The sequence below is a fragment of the Falco rusticolus genome, chromosome Z (genome assembly GCF_015220075.1).
Source record: "Falco rusticolus isolate bFalRus1 chromosome Z, bFalRus1.pri, whole genome shotgun sequence".
Lineage (NCBI taxonomy): Eukaryota > Metazoa > Chordata > Aves > Falconiformes > Falconidae > Falco > Falco rusticolus.
Window position 1 is genome coordinate 39,314,041 of NC_051210.1, and position 21,937 is coordinate 39,335,977.

Sequence of the window (21,937 nt, forward strand, 5' to 3'; positions counted from 1 at the left end):
TTGCAGAAGGGTTTTTCCTTGTTTTTCTTTGTCTGTGTTGGGGACCTAAACCTTGGGGGTGGCATAATTGGCACCCACCACGCAGACAGTTTGTCCACTCCTCAAGCAATCTGTCAGTCAAGTTTCAGTCATATGATTCCCAGTCCTTCCCTATGTTCCTACTCTGTAACTGCCCAAAAGCCAAAACAGTGTCAACCACGCACAATCTTGAAATCCACTTTCTCATCTCATGCTTATAAAAGCAGATGTTAACATTTTCTTTCAAACAATTTGTTTCTACAGTAGGCTGTATTGAATTTAGGAAAATGTATCAAGGATTGCATGGCCAATAATCACATGTACAATAGCATCGATTTTAACTTACTTTTTCTTCTTAAAACATTATTCAGTCCTGAAGTAATTTGCTGATATTTTTTTACACCAAGACAAACAGGTTTGGTGCAGAAGTAGGAGGATGGTAGGAATTCCACACAGCATGAAGAGAAATTTGAAAATTTTATTGAGAAACCTGCATAACTGAAATTCTGTCTGAATTATTCAGGTTTTCTGAAGTCCGTAAAGGCATTTAATAAAAAATCAATATTTTTAAGTAGTTCCCTAGCTTATGCTTTAGAATTTCTGTGTTAAACAAGATATATATTGCTAAAAGTAAAAAATTATCTGCATACATGGAGGGGGGGGGCGGGGAACCAATTACACGCTGAACATCCATACAACCAGATAAAGCTGATATTTGGAATTATTAGTTCAGGGGGGAAAAGTTAAAAAAAAAGAATTAAATATTTAAAGTTAAGTAAGCTTTATGCATAGCAATAAAGAATCATTAAAAACTTCACTGTGGAATTTCAAAAGCATCTTTCATAGGAAAAATTTACAAAGGATCTTGAGATAAAATGACAAAACAATTAATCAGTGAATATTTGGTCATTGCTATCTAATAAATCTGTGTCTGACTAGTCAATTACTTTATGTGAACATCAACATACTTTTGTAGAGAAAAATAAATTGCTAGGGTTTTTTGCGGCAATCTGCACTTTATAAAAATTGAGCCAAAGAAAAGTGTTTTTGTGGAATTCAAAGAAAAATAGAAATTATTAAAACTAATCATTTAAAAAATTAAATCTCTGAAAATTGAGGAAAATGTATCCTCCTTCCTAACATTCACCATTTCACTTTTGAAGCGCAGGACATTTTCTTGCAATAAATGTCAGTGCAAATTTTGAGTAAATGTTTCTCTTAATTATATGGACTTTTTAAGTGAGCCCAATTTATTTGCAAACTTTTTTCCACTCACATGTGCAAGCAAGAAGTTGTTAGCCGAAATATATTTCAAAATAATGGATTTTAAACATATGTTGTAACCTCTTGATTTAGAAACATCCCAACATGGAAATGTGTGAAATCTTTCCAATCAAACAGGTTTAAATTTCATGCATGTAAAAAGTTTCAAATTAATTGTTTACGAGGAGTTATTTCAGAAATGACATTAAGAAGCTGGATAATATTGTTAGAACAATAACTTTGCAAACACAATTTGCAAACAGAATATAAGGCAAAACAGTCAGTATGAGTAATTCGTTACATTCTTCTGATAATTCAGTTTTAAAATTACATATCAACAGTTTTTGTATTTTTGAGAGACTGGATAGAGCAAAATCTTCCTGTTTGTGTAAATTTGCAAGTAAACTACAAGGATTATGTATGTACACACAAAGAACCCACCAAAACCCAAGCCTCAGAAAGTTTAATATCAGCTTCAGTTACATTCTGTAAGAATACACATTTCACAGACATGTTCTTGCCTAAATGTCAGCAGTATACACACTTATTAGACACACTGTCAACAACCGAAGAGGGTTTGCTTATGGCTGAATGTCATCTGCAAGCTGTTAGGAGTCTAATCTCACCATCTGACAAATGTTAATGGTTTAGCAAGGCATCAGATCCATTCAAGGAAAAAATGTTCCCTATGAACAGAGAAAGTGCAAATGAGATCCTACAGTAATAACTGTTAATATGACTTGCTTATGCAACAGCAATTTCAATCAGTCTTTATAAATCCACGTCGGATGCAGGCATTTACATTTTCTCTATTTTGCATATCCACATGTATGAAGACTGCTCAATCATTCATATTCATGTGCAGTGAAGAAATAAAGCTTAAAAAAAAAAACAAAAAAAAACCAAACAAAAAACCAACACTGTGAAATTTCCTGATATAGGGAAATTAAATCAGTTGTTTTGCTTTTCAACTCTATTTCACAACTTTAGGCAAACAGAAATAAATGACAATTGCTGTCCACTGAAGAGTGAAGCAGGCAAAAGCACTGCTTTTCACAGCTCCCATTAAATTCAATGTAAATCCCTCGTTATTTTTCTGAAGATGTTTCAGTAGTTCTAGAACACACTGATGGTTTACTTTTCTTGTTCACAGAGATTGTATTTATATGAAGGGTTCTCTCTTGCCAATCTAATGGATAAACTTCAACCTGAATTATTTTTTTTATTATTATTATTATTATCATCATCATCATCATTATTATCGTTATTATTGTTGTTGTTGTTATTATTGTTGTTGTTGTTATTATTGTTCTTGTTGTTATTGTTATCGTCATTATCATTACCATTATTACTACAAGACGGATTAATTACCTGGGGGGAAGGAAGAAAGAACAGGGGAGAAGGGGATTAGAATCAGAATCATAGAATGGTTTGGGTTGGAAGGGATCTGTAAAGGTCTTCTAGCCCAACCCCCCTGCCATGGGCAGGGACACCCTCTACTAGCCCAGGCTGCTCAAAGCCCCATCCAGCCTGGCCTTGAGCACTTCCAGGGATGGGGCAACCACAGCTTCTCTGGGCAACCTGTTCCGGTGCCTCACCACCCTCACAGTAATGAATTTCATCCTTATATCTAATCTAAATCTACCCTCTTCCAGTTTAAAACCATTACCCCTTTTCCTGTCACTACAGTCCCTGATAAAGAGTCCCTGCCATCCTTCCCACACGGCCTATGTAAGTTTGATGTGCAAGGAATGAATGCTGAGTCCTCTCAGTATAATACTAAAAGAAAACTATGGTAAATTGATAGATACTTTTAACATTGCAGCTGTGACAGTCAGACAACACCAAGATCATAAAACCCTTTTTAATAAGGCAAAAATATATTTTTATCAGGAAGAAAATTCAGGGTAAACTTAGTCACACAGAGTTTAGTCCTTTAACTCTTTATGGTGAACCCGTAAGGATGTAGGTCACATTCACAATTAGTTTAACTACAAGAGGAAAAAAAAAGTTATTAATATTCTGTGGATTGACAATTTCAGAAATAATCATTTTAAACCAAACTTTGTTATAACTGTAATTCAATTTAAAAGATCCTATCCACATAGAAGTTAGGGCTTTTACAGCTTTAAAGAGACATTAACATGCTTAAAATATCACAGCCTTCATTATTAACATTTCTTCCTGTAACTAAACTTTTCCCATTTTCCTGCCTCTGTGACTGAACCTGGTTTTTTCTTTGCTTTATTGCAATTGTATAGCGTAATTCAACATCTTTTTTTTTTTTTTTTTTGGTTGTTGTTGTTGCTGTTGGCCATCTATCTCCTACAGTTTCTATCTTCAGTTCTGGAGTTGCTGGGGTTTTCTTCTTTTTAAATATCACTGGAGAAAAACAGAAGTTAATACACCCATATTTAAACTTTAATTTACTCTAGATATGTGGAGTTGAAGAGACACCTCACTTGAACAATCAGTAGCCTTTTGGTCTTGAATCTCTTTTGCCAGTTTTCACCTGTCTTTCTACAGTATTAGGTCATGTTATAGGTTCAGACTACTCCCAGGCAAAACTAAGCTCTTTCTATTAGCTGTGCAGAGGTCAGTAAGAGCTTCCCACATTAATTTTTCACTGTACATTGTGATCACTATACCTGTGGACAGGATTACTGAAGTGTTGCAGACGTGTTCTCTCAGACACACTTTTATTTTATATAACTATTTAGTACTTCCCTGAATCATTTTACTAAATGGTAAAATGTAGAGGATAAGGAAAAGATTTATTTAACAAAGTTAATGCCAATATTATCTTACAGAAGAGAATTGCTGCAAAAAAAAAATGAAACACTGAGAATAACATCTAAAGATTTTCATAATTTAATTTAAAGGATATATTCCTAGTAGCTTTTTTTTTTTTTTTTTTTTTTTTTTTTTTAAGAAGTAGAGAATATTCTAAAATGCAAGCTTCATTCAAAGGAACCACATACTGTGATCAGTGGTACTTTCAGACCTTTTTAAGTACTTCAAGATACTTTTCAGTGTCTCCAAATGTATCAAATATGGTAAAAATAAATTCCCAAATTTTATTTCTCGTCACAGTTTCTTCCTTACCTTTCTCTACAATGCTTCCATGAATTTATTATCTTTACCTTGAGATAGTTTAGGATCCTTATTATTCTATCTTAAAAGCCATTTTAGAACTTCACTGCTCTGATAGTTAGAAAATGTCTCCTAATCCTGAGCCACGTAATGTTGCCACAGTACTTTAATGCATTCATAAAAGTAGTCATATCCCCATCACTTTCATTTTCATAGGTTCAGATTAGGATAGCAATTCAGAACTCTAGTAACTGATGATAGAAAGCAGTGGTAATGGAAATATTATGCAATGCAGCAGTGTTTCAGGAATGATAACTATTAGATTCCTCCACCAAATACTCACCTGGATGATATATTGGATATATTCTGGTAATTAGGAAAAAACTTGCAAAAGTTTTGCTTGAAAAATGCTCTCAGATCAAGACATCTTGAATTGATTGAATTTATCTTAAGTAACAAGACAGACAAACATGGAGTTATAAATAAGGTTTAGTTCTTATTTCTGTAAATGCCTGTAAAATTATATATATGTATAAAAATTATGTAAATCAACTTTTTAGAATTACTACATTGCAAAGTTTAATCTTGAACTGGAAAGTTCAAGAGTTTTGAAGATAAAGAAGCACATACACACATTCAATATTGGAGCCTGTCTCCTAAGGAAAGGAAAGAGACTGGTATGCAAAGAGGTGTTACCTAGATGAATTATCTTTTTAAAAACAATAGTAAGAAGAAACAGAGGCTGTTGACAGTGTCTGACAGCAAGACAACTACATATTAAAAAAAAAACATTCCAACTAGGTCTTTCTAAGGACAATTTTATTATTTTCTTCATGTAGGAAAGAAAAAAAAGAAAAAAGGAACAAAGAGGAACCACTCCACACTAATGCGAGCGCAATAATTAATGACAATTTTCATTAAGAAGGTAAGATATGACAGTAATTGTTCCCCTAGTAGGAAATTTGAAAACAAAAATGTCCACAGCTGAGGTGGAAATAATTTATACTCTGCTCTTGAGGGAATGAGGCAGGGGAACAGGAAAGAGGAGCAGATAACCAGTATTCCAAAACAATGGTTGCTAAAGAAACAGCTTGTGGTATTACAAGAGAAACAGCTTTGTATCAGTCTCTTCTGGAGCAGGTATCCAAGAACTGTAAAATGACAAACATGGCACTTATTCACAAAACCAGAATAAAGAGGTGTAGGCAACTACAGATCCATGATTGAACTCAGATCTGTGCATGGTCTTACCACAGTTTCTGAAGGAGACACTAGTCATGGAGAAAAATGGAAAATGGTAAAGAATACAACACTTCTTATGAAATGTCAGACTTTGCAATGTCAGAATAACCTAATATCTCCTTCTTATAAGATCACTTCTTAATCAAGAGAAATGCAGTAACTGTTATCTAGCTTGATTTAAGCAGTTCATTTAATTCAGCGAATCAGGAGAATTTATCCTCTAAGGTAAGGAAAGCAGGAATTAATGCAAAACCCATGAGATGATGTCTTAGGTGTCCTTGGCAAGGTTGTTGGCAGCTGAGGTCTGCAGGGGTGGCCTCTGTAAGGGGAGGCTGGAGCTGCCTCCTGACACATACAGCCCATTCAAGCCAGTTCACCTGGCTCCAACAGATGCACTACAGGACACAGCTGAGTCTTCAGCCAGGGTGATCACACCTGTGGGAAAACATATTTAAGAAAGAGTAAAACCACTGCACAACAGCTGTGTGAGAGAGAGGAGTGAGGAAAAAACTGTGAGAGAAACAGCCCTGCAGACCAGGACCAGTGAAGAAGGAAGGGGTGGAGGTGCTCCAGGCACCTGCAGCCCACAGAGAAGACATGGCATCGCAAGTCATCATCCTGTCCATGGAGGGCCATGGTGGACCGGATATCCACCCTGCAGCCAGTGGAGGACCCCACACTGCAGCATGTGGACATGCCTTGAGGGAAACTGCAGCCCGGGCAGAGCCCATACTAGAGTAGATTTTCTGGTAGGAAGTGTGACCCATGGGAGACCCATGCTGGAGCAGGGGAAAGGTGTAAGGAGGTGTGGCAGAGGAGCTATTAAGGATTCCATTCCCCTTTCCCCTGTAGTGCTCAGCATGGGGGATAGAAGAGTGAGAATGAAGAAATGAAATTCAGCCCAAGAAGCAGAAGAATTGTTTTATGTTTTGTCTTTTTTTCTCACCGTGCTTCTCTATTTTTAATTGGCAATAAATTCAATTAATTTCTCCAAGTCAAGTCTGTTCTGTCTGTGATGAATTTGTTTTATTCTCCATTTTTTTGATGATGTGAAGTCTCTGTCTTTATCTCAACACACAAGCTTTTCCATCTTATTTTTTCCCCTTTCCTGTTGTCCTGGTTTCAGCTGGGATAGAGCTAATTTTCTTCCTAGTTGTTGGTACAGTGCTGTGTTTCAGATTTAGTATGAGAATAATGTTGATAACACAGGGATGTTTTTATTTGTGCTAAGTAGTATTTGTACTAAGTCAAGGACTTAGGTTCTCAGGCCCTGCCAGCAATAAGGCTGGAGGGGCACAAGAAACCCGGAGGTGACATGCACAGGACAGCTGACCAAAACTGGCCAAAGGGATATTCCATACCATATGACATCATGCTCAGTATATACACTGGGGGGGGGGCGGGGGGAAAGCTGGCCAGAGGCTGCTGCTCAGGGATTGGCTGGTCGTTGCTCAGTAGGTGGTGGGCAATTATGTTGTGTATCACTTGTTCTGCATATTCTAATTTTTTCATCTTTCTTTTTTATTATCTTCCTTTCTGTCCCATTAAACTGTTTTTATCTCAGTCCTCGAGTTTTCTCACTTTTAGTCTTCTGATTCTCCCCCCTATCCCGCAGGGGAAGTGAGTGAGCAGCTTTGTAGGGCTTAGTTGTCAACAGGTGTTAAACCACGACACCTGTTGAGGATGTAGAATAAGAGTGTGTCTGGTGGGAGTCTAGCATCCAGCCAAGGTCCACCCACCACGGGTAGTGTCATGGTTTAACCCTGGCTGGCGACTAAGCACCACAGCTGCTCGCTCACCCCCAACAGTGTGAGAGGGAGAGAATCGGAAAAGTAAAAGTGAGAAAACTCATGAGCTGAGGTAAAGACAGTTTAATAGGTAAAGCAAACAGTGCTCACAAGCAAAGCAAAACAAGGAATTTGTTCACCACTTCCCATTGACAGGCAGATGTTCAACCTGTGTTTCTGTCCGGGAAAGCCGGGCTCCATCAAGTGTAAAGGTTACTTGAGAAGACAGACGTCATCACTCTGAACGTCCCTCCCTTCCTTCTTCCCCCAGCTTATATACTCAGTGTGATGTCATATGGTGTGGAATATCCCTTTGGCTAGTTCCAGTCACCTGCCCCGGCTGTGTCCCCTCCCAACCTCCCGTGCCCCTCCAGCCCTCTCGCTGGCAGGGCCTGAGAAACTGAAAAGTCCCTGACTTAGTGTAAACACTACTTAGCAACAACTAAAACCACCCATGTGCCATCAACATCATTCTCACACCAAATCCAAAACACAGCACTGCACCAGCTAGTAAGAAAATTAACTCTATCCCAACTGAAGCCAGGACACATAGTTAATAAACTGGCTAAGTGCAATGAGTAATATTGAAAGAGCCGTTATTAAAGTAATGGAATTGTGGGGGATCAGCTTGCTCTCCCTCCTATTTTCACTAGTTACTTCTTTGTGGTGTACACCTACAACACTTGTAGATGACAAAGTCATCTACAGTCAGCTTCTGTTGAAGAGGTGGCTCAAATTTGATGACCCTGCAGCCTAGAGTAATACAATGGGAATGACACAGACACAGTTTAACAATTGTATTCTCAGGAACCGGTGACAAGACATGCAACTTTTGGTTCTGTCACCTTATTTTCTGTTTTTTCTTGGTCTTCTCCCTGTGTACCTCTTCCCCTCCCCTCCCCACCCCCACACCCACCCACCCCACACCCACCCCACCCCCGATTAATTTCCTCCCCCCTTATTCTACTGAGCAGAAAGATTCATGACAGAGGAAAGCACTTTGTTGGAAGACCAAGTTTTCATCAGTGAACAGAAATTCTGGGCTTCTATCTGAGTTGTCCTAATAGCAGTTGCTATGGTGACATGCAGGTTGCAATGGTGGCTCTGATTCTCCCTCATAATTTCTAGCTCCATAATAAAGGAGTTGTTATGTCTGTGAATAGTTTCTGATGAGCTTTCTTTAGGGAACACTGTGAAGCCTTAAGCACTTCCTTTTCTCCTACACATTTGTATGGATAGGTTATGACAGCCCCCACGTTCAAGCTAAAAGTCAAGGCATGAGGCAGAGGCACTTACTAACTCCTGTCAGATGATTGATGCTGGTAGTTTTGGCTGCAGTATAATCGAGGAAAAGGGGAAGCCCCAAAGTGTGTGCAGTCTCCAAACTAAAGTTTATTTTAATTCCCAACTAACCCTGCAATGTTTACTTTACACTGAAGTTCTACCTTGCCAGCAGTAATGGCTTCTATACTTCCCAAGCCTGGCACTGCATATACGAAAAGTCATCTCAGCTTTCTAGCATTCAAGATAACATAATGAGACCAGATGACTATGTAGAACTTCAAAGTATGCATGTGTCGTCCCATATTAGGACTGCAACAAAGCAGAGAAAGGGATAGCTATTTCTATCCTTTTCCATCAATACCCCGTTGTCTTCCCACCCACATTTAAGTTTAAGCAGCAGACATGGAAACTTCAGTGTTGCTTTGGAACTCCATTATTCAAAAGTGACACCCTAACATACTATGATACAGTAAATTAGTTCAGTTCCTGTACAAACCATAGCTCTTCCACCCATGTTAATGGGGGCAGTGCTGAGTTATTCTTGAACTAAAAAGAGAACAGACTTATTTAAGAATTACATGTTTATCACACTTAGGAGTCACATGAGTAAAAGCAACTTGTTTATGTTGCCTTGCAGCAATGTTTCCAGCCCTATCTAAAACACGTTAAATTCCACTTTATTACTCCCAACAGCCAATCTTTCTCTGGCGCAGCCAGTAAGTAGAGCAACATAGATCACCAAGTATCTTCCCTAGCTAGCCTTTACTTAAATGCTTTAGACACATACTCTAAACCAGAACATGAGAAAGTTACAAAATCAACCCATATCATACAAAGATTCAATACTATCAATGAAAAGAGAAAAATTATAGTGCTGTCAGGATTTAAAAGGAAACAGGAGTTGAACTTTTTCCTTTATATTCTTTGGGAGACACAGGAGCATGTCTTAGAAAAAGTGGGACGAGCTGACAAAAAATAGAATAAAGATCATCAGCAAGTACAGTGCATCTGCACAAGTCATGTGGCAACATCGCACAGTTTTAATGGAGCTGAGTCAACCAAGAAATCTTATGCCACAGCTATACCTTCCACATTTTTAAGTTTAATGGAAACAGAAATAGGTTTAGCCGCATTTCTGACCCAGACAAGCTGGAGAATTGGGTGGAAAGGGACGTAACGAAGTTCAACAAAGGCAAGTGTAGGGTCCTGCACGTGGGGGGAACGACCCCGCGCACCACCACAGGCTGGGGCTGACCTGCTGGAAGGCAGCTCTGCAGAGAAGGACCTGGGAGTCCTGGAGGACAGCAAGTGGACCATGAGCCAGCAGTGTGACCCTGTGGGCAAGAAGGCCAATGTCACCCTGGGGTGCATCAAGAGGAGTGTGGCCAGCGGGTGGAGGGGGGTGATCCTCCCCCTCTACTCTGCCCTGGTGAGGCCCCATCTGGAGTGCTGTGCCCAGTGCTGGGCTCCCCCAGTTCAAGAAAGACAAGGAACTACTGGAGAGGGTCCAGAGGAGGGCTACAACAGTGAGGAGGGAACTGGAGCATCTCCCTGATCAGGAAAGGCTGAGAGAAAAGCCTGTTTAGCCTGGAGAAAAGACTGAGAGGGGATTTTGTCAATGTCTACAAAGGTCTCAAGGGCAGATGTGAAGATGACAGGGCCAGGCACTTTTCAGTGGTTCCCAGCAACAGGACAAGGGGCAACGGGCACAAACTGCAACACAGGCAGTTCCACCTGAATGTGAGGAAAAACATCTTCACTTTGAGGCTGAGAGAGCACTGGAGCAGGTTGCCCAGAGGGGTTGTGGAGTCTCCTTCTCTGCAGACACTCAAAACCCACCTGGACATGATTCTGAGCAACCTGCTCTTGGTGACCCTGCTTTAGCAGGGGGTTGGACTAGATGATCTCCAGAGGTCCCTTCCAATCCTGACCATTCTGTGATTCTATCATTCTGTGTATAATTGCACAGGCTTATGTATCATAAGATCTGACAGGTATGAAGATTTTAGAATTGAGCACACCCTTGCCTTTTAATCCTCTGTGACATTGCTTAGGCAGGAGGCATGCCCCATTTTGCCCCAATAAAACAAAAGATGTAAATCAGTGTAACCACACCCATTGTTACCTACACTGTTATTCCCCTGCCAAGTTACACTGCCAGAGACCCCGAGTAATAACATCTACTTCTTTCTGAACCTTCCCAGAACCATTCTTATTTCCATCCCTGACATCAAATATATCTCAGTTCCCTCTGCTAAGCATTGTCTATAAATTAAGTATAAATACTGTCTCTCTGACATCATCTGATAATTCACTAAAATATTGAAGTTTAACTCCAAGGAGTTGTTTTTTTGTGTGTGTTTAAGGTAAATGAATTTGAATAAGGTGAAAGAGTCCGTGAGTTAGTCATATTGACCTGTTATCACACTACTTGTCTTTCCCCAAATTTGGCATTGCTCATAAATCTACCCTTCTTTACAGGATAGCACTTTTCCTTATCTTGAACTAGTTCTCCTAAGTCTTTTGTACTGATTCTCTGACTTTATTGACATTTTCCTTTCAAAAATTCATAATCTTACTGCAAAATTTTGATTTTTTTCATCATTCACTCTCAAGCAATTACTTTCCCTCTTAATATTTTATCCAAATCAAATCTAAAAGAATCCCTTACCCTCCACTTCATGCATCACTTGATTTCTGTAACAAGTATTAAATCTTCAGCAGGACACTCTCAATATGTTTTGGATATTTCATGCCCTGCTGCTCTCCTTCTGCTGTTACAGACAAGGGTGAAGTCCCACTAACCTCTAAGCTCCGAATTGTTTCGTCCGTTTCAAAATGTCTCTGTCTACCATGGCAGTCCATAGTAGGTTTCTTCACTTATTTTAATAAAACAAGTATTTGACTGTGTCTATTTCCAGTGGTCCCTCAGTTAGTACCTAGGCACAGATGTGTTTGTTATTGACCTGCTGCTCTTCACTTTCTCTCTCCTTTTGTCCTGCTATGAGTAACTCTATCCTACTGATTTTCTTTACTGTTGTGCAGATGATTTGGTTTACCTTTCTTTTGCTCTTTTGTTGCTGTCCTCCATTGATCAAGTTCCAAACTGTCCTCAACAGATTATGAAGCCAATGTACAAAAATACTTTTCCTCTTTTATGAGGTGTGAACAACTCTTAAGATTTACTTTGCAGCTGAAGAAGCCCATTACTCTTCCCAAGCCATGTGATTTTTTACAGGTTGCTGCTGCCACTGCTTAAATCTTGACCATGGACTGGAAAAACTGTTGAGAGCTTTATGGCAAATCCCTGATTGTTTCTCTGGCTGGTTAATTTTCATTCATGCATTTCTAAGCACAGCCCAGATTGTCCTTTGCCTATCTGCTTCCTGCTACAGCTCTCCCAACTGGTAATTCTACTGATGAGTGGACCTCTAAAACCCAGCTTAGTTTCACATAAGAATGAAACAATTCAGGGTGAAGGAAAAGGAGGAAAAGATGTTTTCTTGCTAAAGCATTTATTTTTTGCTCATTTATCTGCTGTTACTCTTTATTTTTAGTGTGGTTACACAATAACAATACAAAACATCAAGTTAGAAATGTGTTTTGATTTGAAAATATGTTTCAGTTTTTCAAACATTGCTAGCTCTTGCTTTTTCTTTTTTTTGCTCAGTAAGTAGGTACAACTCCCATAAAGTGTTTTGATTTCAGAAGAGTTTTGAGGTGGCTAACATTTTGATAATTTTTTTCTGAATGCATCTTGAAACTACACATTCCTCTTACACCTGCTGCTGAAATAAAATAACAGCTCTGAGGACTATTGCTTAATTGTATCTCTATTTTCTTCTTCTCACTTCTTTTTCTAATTCCAAATAATAGTCTCAAGTTCATCTGAATGCTCTTGAAAAAAGCTTGAAAATAAAAAATACATAATTGTTCCATCAATTAATTTTCTTCCCTCTACTAACTGCATAGCCTCTAGAATGACAATATGACAGGATATTTCTAGTTCTACACAGTCATTAGAAAAGGAATTAAACCATAATCCCTGTCAACTTCAGCCTACCACTGAATAGAAATGTGGTCTTGTGTAAAACATGCCTTGGAACAAATTGGATGTGACAAGCAGGGAGGATCAGTAGATTACAGTTCTGAAGCCATAAGAAGAATGGTTGTACTATAACCCATGCTCATTACAGACTGCTAGGACAATGGATGAGTCAAGTGTCATTTCCCGTTCTCTTCACTGTCTTTGTCCAGTATAGGAAGCATTAAAAATATGATTTTCAGCAATATCATGTCAAGCACAACAGAATGTAGTAATAGGAATCTTCCTTGGCCTTTTCACTCTGCCTTTTGGTTAACTGGTCATTATACTCCTGCCTAATATTTCAGTGAAGCTGTAAATGGATAAAGAACTTCAGTGCCAGCTAACCATGTTATTGAACAGGTCAATGCATCATGACACACTTAAGTCCTATTCATCTATGTTTCTCTTGCAGTATAGACACTGAAAAAGAAACCGTGAGAGACACATATTTTCCCCTTTTGTCCTAATTGGATCATAGTTAAAATTGTGGGTTTGCTTTCTTCCAGGTTCAGAACAGTTGATCTGTGATTCCTTTTCACCAAGGAAACTGAACCAATGCAGTGAAACTAGGTATTACTGTTATTGCCCTCTGTGATTATAAAAATAACATGCTAGGTGTAGTTAATATTTCTATCTTCATACAGTACATATAAATTATATGTATAAAGCAGCATCCTATATAGTACAATTTTTCCTATGCGCCTCAAAGCCAGAGGATTCTTCTTTAATTCATGCTACATTTTACAGTGATTTAAGATACTTTTATTAGCTAATTTAGTTTCCCATTACTTTGTCACTCCCAAAGGTCTGGTAGGGACTTCTAAAAGACAAACAAAACAAAGAGTCTCTTAACCTCTGAACTTCCATTATTTTAAGCATGCACATAACTTCTATCCATTTAGAAGTATTCAAGATAACTTTGCTGACAAAGAATGTTAAAGGCAGGCTCATGGATTATACTTCATATGCAACAGAAAGTAAGGAACAATAAAAAGATACAACATGCCTTATTCAGGGATATAGGACTGTGATACTCCAGTCATCAACAGATTCGTGTATACCTCATTGCTTGGAAGTACAAATCCTACCCAGGTGGGATGAAAGCACATGATGAGATTTTTTTCCCCAAATTAGCCAGGCCACACAATTGAGTAGTTTTGTTTCATTTATGTTGGAGAAGAACAGTACATGATCTTGAATAAAGTCTTCTGGAACAAAGTTACCACTTAAAACATTTTTTTAATAAATTTGAGTAAGGAGAGTGAATTTGTACTTCTTCAGTGCTCTGTGTCATATGAAAACAATGGGCTTTTGTCCCTACTAGGTATAGATTCCAAGATTTGTGAGAGAACCACAAAAACCTCTAATAGATATTAGCCTATGAATATTCCCAAATTTAATCCAATCCAATTTCAAACAAATCTTTCAAGGTTGAGAGAACCATGATACACGTTGATTTACTTATTTCCCAACACTTAACATAATAGGGTATGTTATTCTTAAAACATTCATACCTGGCTAACACCTAAATAACCACACATATAGTGGTTATTTCATAAAGCACAGGGTCATTCTCCTTCTCTGCTCAAAATAATTGCAAAATTCTTGTTGAATGAAACAGAAACAGGAACAAGCAGAGCCACAGCTGATTGGAAAGTAGTAATTACTTTCCATTGAGAACTTAGTGTACTGTCTAGTAATATTGTAGGTCTAGTGTGTAAGTAAACTAAGCTTCCAGTGTGAATTGATGTAGACAATGCAGTCAATGGCATCGTTATGAATTTGGTTTAAAATATCAGTCCAAGGCATAGTGTCAGGTTTGAAGCTAAAGCAAACTTTTATTTTCTGCTAAATTATAACATCTTAAGTGCATTTTAAGTAGAATTGCTGACATGATCTTGATCAAAACAGGCTGAAGTGCATGGTTCTAATACAGCTGTGCAATTTCCATTAGCATAAATGTCTTCTGCAACACAAGCAAAACAAAACTCTTCATTCACGAACACAGCACAGTTTTGTGTGTGTTTAGCATCTCTGATTTATAAAAAAAATGGATTACATTTAAAAAAAAACAACAGTCTTTCTAAGAGAAAACATTTCCACAAATGGTTTTTAAAACCTGAAACTTTGATTCAAGTTCAGATAACCAACTCTGGTCATGATTTCTAGTCAGGGCTTAAAAGCAGATCTAGTTTTTATTTTTCAATATGATTGGAGAATTTGCAGAATTTCAGGTCTTCATTGAAAATGATAGAAAGGTGCAATAGACAGCAGTAAGAAGTTTGATTGATTGATGAACAATTCCCATGATTTGCTAGAAAAAAATCCCACTTTTTTACCGTTCTTTGGATCTCATTCTTTGTAAATTAGTATAGAAGCTTTGTTCAGTTAAGGATACTCAGCAGAGATGCAGATACCGAGTAGTATCACAAGCTTAAACGGACTGGGACTTCAAGTGTAACTGTAGCGTGAGGGAAACAAAATAAACCCTAAGCAGAGGAGATACAAAGGCATACCAGTAGCAAAGGTTGCTACCGCAATTTACACTAATCTGCCTTTCCCAAAGCCCAATTTTGAGATGTGGTAGGAAGCAATGAGTCTGGGATTCCCTGAACAACTGCCAGTACCTGGACTCATGGAAGTTCATTCCTTCCAGATAAGTTCATTCATTGCTTCTCCAGTCACATCCAATTCCACCAGCCTGCCCCTTGCCTGCAAAGCCTGAGCACAGGAACCTGTTGATGTTCTCACAGGCCCCTGCAAAGTGCCTTTTCGCTTTGGCAGCTTCCTTCTAGCCACATGTTTCTTTCCTGTGAAGCAGCTTCATTCCTGGCCTCCATCCCTGGCTGCCCACAGAGTGACCAGGATCTTTTGGCCAGAAATACAACTTCAGCAATATATATCGACCACATTCCTCTTCAAGGCATTTCTGTTCATATTCTTGAGCTTCCAAGAAGAGCAATAAACTTACTTCCTCCCCGTGTGGCATGGAGGATCACGGTGTTAGGCAGGATTAGACAACGAGACTGCTTTTCAGAAAAGAAACTTCATTTTGTTTTCTGATGAGATATTTCAGTCGATAATTCTTTTTTCCCGGATCTGTCTCCAGTTTACATCTCTTTGCACTTCTCTCTCCCCTTCTCCCCCACTATTTCTCCTTATTCTTTCTTTCTTTCTTTCAGAGGAAAATTTACTCTGCTTGTCTTGTGCCTTGAACCCAGCTATGGCACTGTGTAAACAATATCTATTAAACTGGTAGGTAGTAACACAGATGTTGTAATATAGCTGCTGCTGCTACTATCTTTATTAATGCAACACAGAAAAACAAATGGATAGAAAAGCACCACGTAAGGCAGAAAGAAGAAATTAAGTCATTACTTGTAATTTTTCTTGTCTTCAACTGTAGAATATTTAGCTGCCAAACAGGTTTTACTGATCCCCTTAAAATCACTTTTCAAAGTTCCTGATCTGTCTTTTTGCTGCTATATGAAAGTTCCAGTGGCACACCCAGTGTTTTAAAGAGAAGTTGTTTACTCCAAACTGGATAAAAAATATTCATCTTAGAATGGCATAAAAAAAATCAAAATCTGTTTTATGCAATACATTTTAATTAGTTGGCTGTTTCTGCAAAAGCAGTGTCTGCAGTTTCTGCATGTGTTGCAATTCAATTTAATATGCTGCAGAACTGTAGGCTTCTTATATAAAAATGAACTATGTGATATATCCAGCATCTTAGGTAACACAAAAAACAAAACCAAGAAAAGTCAAACATTTGTAATTGTGCATTTTGTGGCATTGACTGCAGAAGGAACTACCTCAAGGCAGAAAATGATTACTCGTTTAGAGAAGCTTGACAGTTATTTTAAGCTTTGACCTTCAAAAAGGTGCACAGATGAAAGCTGGCACAGTTCTAAAATATGGTAACAATGACTTTTAAAAGAAATTAATGGTTTGGAGTTGAAAGTAACTGTTCGAGCAGCATAGTTAAATGCACTCATTTTTTAAAAAAATATTTTTAATACGGAAAAAATACACTATCTCTTTGACATTTCATTTATCTGATTTTTGGAGTTGTGTCCCTCTAATCTTCCCACTATGGTCTCTATTTTCAGCTCGCAGTACAGTAAACTGAGGAAAGTGTCCTGGCCTCTAAAAGCAACAAACAAGAAACAAAGTCAGAGAAAGTATGATCTGGAAGAAAGATTAGCCCAGTCTTCATAAGAAAAATCTCTTAGTTGTTTATAGCAACTTGTCCTTGCCAAATTGAAATGAATTGAGCTGAAACTTTGAGTGGCAGCTCAATTCTTGTCTGTTTTCTAGACAATTTCAGCAAAAAATATTTACTTTTATTTCTGTAAATAAACATTATGTTTTACTCACTTTAAAAATCACGGTGGTTCTTTTCTCAATCAGTCTAGTACTTTGGAGGATGGATGTGGAACTTGACAGTGTGTTAGCCTTAGTGGAAGGGATTTATGCTTTTAATCATCTTTAGGAAAAGGAACTCATATTTAATCAAGTCAATAAGTTACTTAAAAACTCACAGCTTTTCATCATATTCTGTAGCTAAATATTTCACTTTCACCCTTGCTAACTGTGCTTTCTTTTGCTTTGGTATAGCCACTAAGATCCTGTTCACAACAGAACTGGACAACTGAACATGCTCTAATGCAAATCCAAATAAGACTTCCTTCTTATGACTGTTTCACAAAACCCAGTTTAACTGGCCTTCAGGACTACACATGAGAACTCCCCTTTCCTTTAGTAACACAGAATAGTTGTTTGGAAAGGTGTCTGGTAAGACTGAAACAGAGTAGATCGATTGTGATGATTAACTGGATGACAGATTATCACAAGAAGCAAAAGACTGGGAGTGGATCTGGTGGTCCCAAACCGAGCTGGTCCAACCTGGAACTGAGGGAAGGGAGAATGTAAGGGAAGAAAGGCTTGTGGCTATAGGAGTGTTTGAGCTACTAGAACTGGGACCCCTGAGGATGAAAAACTGCAACTAGTTTTGGAGGAAAGAGGTTGGACTGGCCACACATATGTGGTGGATGCTGAAAGGATAGGTTAAGACAAACATCTAGCTCTTGTTTAACAAGGAGGTTGCCAGGACTGTGACTAGTTAGGCAAATAGATTGGAACAATGTTGGGTAGGTGGTGACTAAATGGATTCTGACAGGGAGAATTTCAAGTCTCCATTGAAAATGACAGAAAGGTCCAATAAAGAGCCAGAAGTAAGTTTGATTGGATGAACAAGCAGATTAAGGAAAAAAAGCAGGTATAGATGAAGGGAACTGTGTTGTCTTATCAAGGATACATAAATTAAAATGGGAAGAAAAAGAACCTATTGAGTAAGAAAAGGCAACAGAAAACATGGGTATGGATGCAGTGAAGATCTAGCCTGCAGAACAGAAACTGAGACAAGATAAAGGCAGTAGGACTGGGAGAAAGAAATCAGGTTGGGAAGGAAGATGGCTGGAACAGGAGAAGACAAAAGAACAGAAGTATTTATGGTAGCACATTATATCAGATACAGGAATCGAAGGGGAAATTTTTTTAATTTCATTATGATTCTATCATCAGCAAACATAGAAAACATACTGGCAGAATTACAAGTGGCTGCTGTCATCAGCTGCTGTACCAGCTCTAAAGGTACATTCCAGTGTGATGGATCCAGTGACATCAATAAGCAATGCAGGTGATTATATATAAAAAATGTATGCACTTTACCAGAATATGACCAACCTTATATTTATTTAATCCTGTTTGGCTACTGTAGTAATGAGCATGAAAGGAAAGACCTCACAGAAAATAAAATTTTGAATAATATGCAGTTAAATAGGGTAAACATTGATAAAGTAATATAATGGATAACCGCTCATTGTAGGAACATTCTGTGTGCTTACTAGGCAGAGGCTCCAATGGAAAAAATAGCAGGAAATGAAACACTGTGTAATAACATACATGTTGTAGAGTTGGATTAAGCTTCTTAAAACTACCCTTAACTCTGACACTTGCTAAGTTTTAATAGTTTTCCACCCTAATGAAGTCATTTTAATGTAGCTCTCTGAGCAAAATATTTTTTAAATAGCCTTTTCTGCATGTTCTTGATCTTCAGTTCCCCATCTCCAGCTGTTACGAGGAAGCATCAGTAAGTCAGTCATATTTTTCAGAGGCTCAGAGCACTCTAAAATCCAAGCAAAGTCAATGGCAGATGCAGTTGCTTTGGTCCCCTGAAAATGTATGTGATTAGTGCCTGAATTCTGTTAGTGCTTTTCCCTGTGCAAAAAGCTAAAAACCTTCAAACCCTACTGAGGTTAGTGGGAATTATGAGCACTCAGCATCTACTGGATGCAAGCAGGTTCTCATTAGAGCAGGCCAAAAAATAATACATTGAACGTGACAAATTCTGACTGACCACAGTTTTCCGGGGGGTGGATGGGTTGGGGTGGGGGGCAGGAATTCTCCTTTTTTGATGTTTATGAAAGCATTTAAACAATCATGTCATATACCAGCTTTGTTTCTAACATACGGAAGTGTCTGGAAGGAACTAGAAGAATCAGATATTCTAGACAGTTCTCAGCTTGTTGTGAATAAGCAGCTGTAACCTGTTGGCTGATCCAGCATAGACTTTGCCCACACTGAGAGGATGCATGGGGCTGCATCCCATTTCAGATGGATCCTACATATTGACTTCCCCTTGTCATATTCAAAAAACTAACAGAAAAAGTAATCATGAATAGTATACAAAATGGTATTAGTCGTAATTGCCTGCCAGGGCTTGAAAATAGCTTCAGAGTGCAAAAAATAATCCTGATAATCAGGTAGCTCAGAAAAACAGTGACTGAAATCCTAGAATTTTATTTTGTGACTTTAATCACTTGACCTCCGATTACAGCTAGGCTGCAGGGTTGCTCAAATTAGAGGGCAGTGAAAGGCACCCATGCGTAGGTAAGCACACAGAGAGGGAGGGAGGGAAAGGCTCTTACCAGCTTAAAAGATTGCACTGTTTTTCAAAAACTTACATACATTCATACCTCTAGAACACATATATGCAAGATTCATTCGCTTGTCCTTATTGCCACTGGGTCATGCAGATGATAGTCTTCTAAATACTCTCTTACAGGATATCACAACTATAAGCCACAGTTGTCAGGACAATTACTGTCGAACCTAGAAAATTTTTTCTTTTTTTTTTTTTTTAACAGTAGCCATATGTACAAAAATTGCAGAACGGCACATGGACGTCTTATTATAGCTGCGCCACAGTGAAAATTAGAGTATATATCGCCCTCTGCAGCCTCCAGCGACTAAAAGAAAAACTTTAACCCCTAATTATTTCTTTGATGACAGAAGCCCAGAGGACAAATTAAGTAGAGTGTAATATATGAAATAATGCATTCATCACTTCATCCAAAAGGAGACTGAAACAAGTAAAATGTTAATGTTTTCTTTTTTTTTTTCAATCAAAATGATGAAGTGGCAATTACACGTTTTTGTGCATGGACTAGTAATTCCTGTGCCTATTTGCAAGGCAGGTATATGATGGGTTTCTCCTCTCTGCTTAGAGCAAGGAAGCAATTATTTTTGTCCATCATCAACTTAGTTTATTGCATAGAGACATGTCAGTACTTTCATCTGTTAACATTTACACACAATTTTTTAGAGCAGCAGGAATAGTGTGCTTAGCAATTGCAAAAAGTACCATCAAAACCTGTATAAAAATAAGATCAAGAAGCCTCTGCTGGTATGAGTGGGAAGAAAAAAATATCAAACACATTGCATTCTAACACTGTACATAAAAAAGTAAAATATAAATAAATGAGGAGGTAGGAAGCAACACATTCACATTGTTTCACAGCTTGTCAACAGCTGACTTTTTTGACAGCATCAGCACATTTTTGCTTCTAAAACTAACGAAGATGAAAAAAAGTCATTCATTATTTCTACCCAGAATTCTGGTTCCATTACATCTTAGGCTTTGTTCCTTCCATAACACACACCCCAAGGAAATAACTAATTTTTCTTCAAGAACCTGAGACAGTACAGTGTCAAGAGTTGTCTGTGTCCACAGTACTTATACGGTCTCCATCACAACAGAATTTGGTCAACTCACCAACTTTAAAATGGGGCCTGCAATTCTCCTGCTTAAGTAACAAAGTATTACATTACCCTCAGATCACAACTTTGTAAGGAAAGATTTCAGGTCAGACTTTTCAAAGGCATGCAGAAGCGCTAATATGGTGCCTTTAAAATGCACGTATGTATCTCAGTTGTTGAACTTCACAAGGACTTTAAAATTTGATAATAGCAACTTGCCAGATATATGATAGTTCAAGCAGGAAACCAGGTCAAAATGCACTAGATTACCCTTCCTTCCTTAAACTAAGCCCATTATGGGCAACTACAGTAAACTTTTCCTCTGTCAGACAGTGTTTATGCTTCAGTGTCGCAAAATATAATGTTATTTTATTACACTTCCTTGGTTTTCCCCTTAGTATCTCAATGGGTCACCCTTTTATTTCCTCAGCTCTAATTAATTGACTCTGAGTTGGCATGGTTTCAGACCACAACTAACAAAAATTAAATATCTGCAACCATGAAATATCTAAATCTTATTCCAGTTTTCTCTAAACACCTAACAGCTAAGCTTCTCTTTCATCCTGTGGTAATACAAAAGAAAGATATGCCTGTTAGAAATAATAACCTTTTTCTGATTACTTCCAAAACTAAGTCAGTGTAAATGCCACATTTCTGACAACTGTCCTAATTTCAAGCAAGAACATAGAGAAAAACATACAACTTCTACTGCATTTCCTCCTACTTACAGTTCCGTTCCCCCGCACAAGACAGGTCAATCATAAATGACAGAATATTTGAATCATCACAAAATTCAAAACATATTCCAATAATTCAGCATGTTATTATTTCAACAGAATGTAAATCCAGGTGGAATTAGTAAAAGCAGAACTACCATAGAAAAAAAGTCATTCTGTAGCATTTCCCCTGCTTAAGTAGAGCTAATCCATTTTTATTCTCTTCTTCATTTGTTTTTGTCTTCTATGGATTTCTTGTTGCTTTATTATTTGTTCTATACTTTATGTCAGCATACCTGGAAAATATAGTTCCATATGTCATCAAATATTCTTAGGTGAGGTGA

At 38.0% G+C, this 21,937-nt stretch overlaps 1 long non-coding RNA gene across 1 annotated transcript in view; it reads left to right on the forward strand.

Moving 5' to 3' along the window:
* LOC119141507 overlaps nt 1-5,306 on the forward strand; it is a 95,819-nt gene extending 90,513 nt beyond the window's left edge. Inside the window, exon 3 of the long non-coding RNA XR_005101942.1 lies at nt 5,214-5,306. This is a non-coding gene — a long non-coding RNA (uncharacterized LOC119141507). The remainder of the gene's footprint in view (nt 1-5,213) is intronic.
* The last annotated feature ends 16,631 nt before the right edge of the window (nt 5,307-21,937 follow it).